The sequence below is a fragment of the Tenrec ecaudatus genome, chromosome 2 (genome assembly GCF_050624435.1).
Source record: "Tenrec ecaudatus isolate mTenEca1 chromosome 2, mTenEca1.hap1, whole genome shotgun sequence".
Classification (NCBI taxonomy): Eukaryota; Metazoa; Chordata; class Mammalia; order Afrosoricida; family Tenrecidae; genus Tenrec; species Tenrec ecaudatus.
The window spans coordinates 189978574-189981503 of NC_134531.1; the positions used below are offsets into that span (position 1 = coordinate 189978574).

At 43.9% G+C, this 2930-nt stretch overlaps 1 pseudogene; it reads right to left on the reverse strand.

Moving 5' to 3' along the window:
• Positions 1 to 1668: 1668 nt before the first annotated feature.
• On the reverse strand, positions 1669 to 2220 carry LOC142441134 (large ribosomal subunit protein uL22 pseudogene; annotated as a pseudogene).
• Positions 2221 to 2930: the final 710 nt, after the last annotated feature.

Consider the following 2930-nt stretch of genomic DNA (forward strand, 5'->3'; position numbering starts at 1 on the left):
ACTGATACAAACTAACTCACTTCCTGGGTTTATGTAAACGGTTCAGTGGTGAGGCACATGACTACTTGACTCGTGGTAAGTTTGGCAGTTCAAACTCACCCAAAAGTATCTGGGAAGACTGGCCCAGTGATGCAAAATTTAAGAGCCTTGGGATTTCTCGGCAACTAACAACAATCTCTAAAAGGCAGGGGGGTGGAGAGAGAAGAAAGCCCTGTTATCTGTGTATTACTACCTCAATTTTTGCAAATGACGACCTCAAGTTCCAAGAAGGTGAAGTCGCCTGCCCCAGATGACACAACACGGAGATTCTTGAGCTGAGACTCAAACTAGGTCTGCCTGGCCCCCAACCCCCCATGCATTGTATAAATGAGCACTAAGCCTTAAATCCAACTCAGCGGTTTAGCTGTACCCAAAGAGAATGGAATCGTGTTTGATCATCAACTCTCCACAAAGTCACTGCGCTCTTGGAAAGAGACGACGATGAGGCTGGGGTCACACAGCAAGTAACGGAAGCACAGTTTAATACAGCCACCCAAGATAAGGCTCCTAGCCCTTGAGATGTACTGCCTGCTTCAATCGTGGGATCTCTGCTCCTACCGGGACTGATAAAACATCTTCTATCTCTGGCTCTGAATGACTGAATGAACTGCTCACGACAATACTGTATCCAATGAACTATAGTGAAAATGCACCGGGGTGACCGCCCGCCTCTATGCAGCTTCTCCACTCTCACAGCCGATGATAATAATAATAAATATTAATAATAATGAAGGGAGAACATAGCCCTTGGGACCCTTTAAAAAGGCAGTTTTCCCCCGAATAGGGCAAGATACGACAAAATAACGAGGTATAAACTACCAAGGGCATATGAGAGGGGGGAAAAGGGAGGGAGGGGGGGAAAAAAAAGAGGACCTGATGCAAGGGGCTTAAGTGAAGAGCAAATGCCTTGAGAATGATTGGGACAGGGAATGTATGGGTGTGCTTTATACAATTGATGTATGTATATGTATGGATTGTGGTAAGAGTTGTTGGAGTCCCTAATAAAATGTAAAAGAAGAAAAGAGGAGAAAAAAATGATTAGGGCAAAGACTGTACAGATGTGCTTTATACAATTGATGTATGTATATGTATGAACTGTGAAAAGAATTGTATCAGCCCCAATAAATTGTTTAAAAAAAAAAAGGCAGTTTTCTTATTACTTTTTCCTAAAGTTCTGGTACACCAACATTGCAAAACAGTTCACAGAACTGTCTAAAATGCTTTTGGAAGTAGATGTGTCTCTTGTTTCTTAGCAAGGTCTGAGCTGAGATAAAGAACATTGATTTTATTCTTAAGTCTTGAAATCAAATCTCTATCTCTGTAAGAATCGAGCTTACAGCATCAAAAAGTAAAGCGATTTCCAGGGGGCTTTGCATGGTTGGTCAAGATCAAATTCAACAGCTGTTCTCCAGTGTCCTGTCAGCTCTGGCCAGCAGGACCATCTAAGAGCAATTAAAGAACCATCTAAGAGCAATTAAAGGAATTACCCTTTACTGAAAACTCTGTACATGCCGTGTTAAAAAGCTTACACATCAGAAAGATACACGTGGGTTAAATGAACACGGGGTTGCAAGTCTGCCTGACAAGCACATGTCTCTTTTTTTTAACTTTTATTGTTTTAAGCTTACTTTATTCCCGAGCCTTGGGTTTTTGCTTCTTCCGTTTCTCTGGGAAATCTTTTCCTTCAGTGCAGCCTCCTCTTCCGGTTTAGGAACAATGCGTTCCTTCTCAGGCAGGATCATGTCAACGTGGCAGGGGGAGCTCATGTATGGGTGGATCCGACCACGAGCTCTCTCAGTCCGGAGGTGCATCCGGAGGCTTTGTTCACCAGAATGTGCTCAATGACCAGAGAATCCACATCTAAACCCTTTAGTTCGGCATTACTTTCTGCGTTTTTAAGCATGTGAAGCAAAAATTCAGCACTCTCTTTGGCCACGGAACCTGGGTCCAACCCCACTGTTTGGCCTGGGCACACCTACCAATGCCACCATTGTAACGTCGGAAGGATGCACACTGCTTCTGCAGAGTGACGTCTTTCAAGTATTTAGTGGATTTCTGGATATGCAGGCCTTTGATGGCCCGGGCAGTTTCACGAGTGTTCTTGAAGTGGACCCGGAAGTTCGACCCTCTTGATTTGCAGGATTCTGTAGGGTTTTGTGGGTCAAATGAGTAGCAAGCCATTTTGGCAGGTCACCTCAGGCCGCTACAGGAAGAGCCAAGCACAAGTCTTTTAACTTCCTTGTTCCACAGTTTCCTCCTCTGTGAAATGAGGTCTGAAATAGGCCTGCTTAGTTAAGTTGTTGCAAGCAGATCCATCATTGGAAACAGTTCCTAGCAAGCAGATCTCGCTGTAGGTATTAACCATTATTATTAACAAAAATAGAACACAATGTTGTCATTTACTGAATCTTTTCCAACTCAGGGCACCCATTATTACCACTACTGCCTTACTTAATCTTTATGTCCACCTGTGGGATAAGGTGTCTCATCTTTTACAAGACAACAGCATTGAATTGCTGGCTGATTCTGTGCTGGGTTCTCTCACTGCCGCTGAGTCCAGTCTGATTCATGGTGGCCCTATAGGTCAGAGGAGAGCTACCCTTGTGAGTTTCTGAGGCTGTAAATCTTTTGGGAGCAGAAAGCCTCATCTGTGCAAACATGGGAGCAACTGGTGGGTTTGAACTGCTGACCTTGGGGTTAGCAGGCCAATGCATAATCTACTACACCATTAGGACTCTTTGGGCTGGATGCCAATGATACAGAAAAGAATTCTCTGACAGATGTTTCAAGAATGTACATTCTTTATCTCTGGCATCATTCTAGCCAGAACAAACTCGCCATTCACTTTGGGGGTCCAACCACCCCAACAGTAAAAGGATTGCTCATGTAAT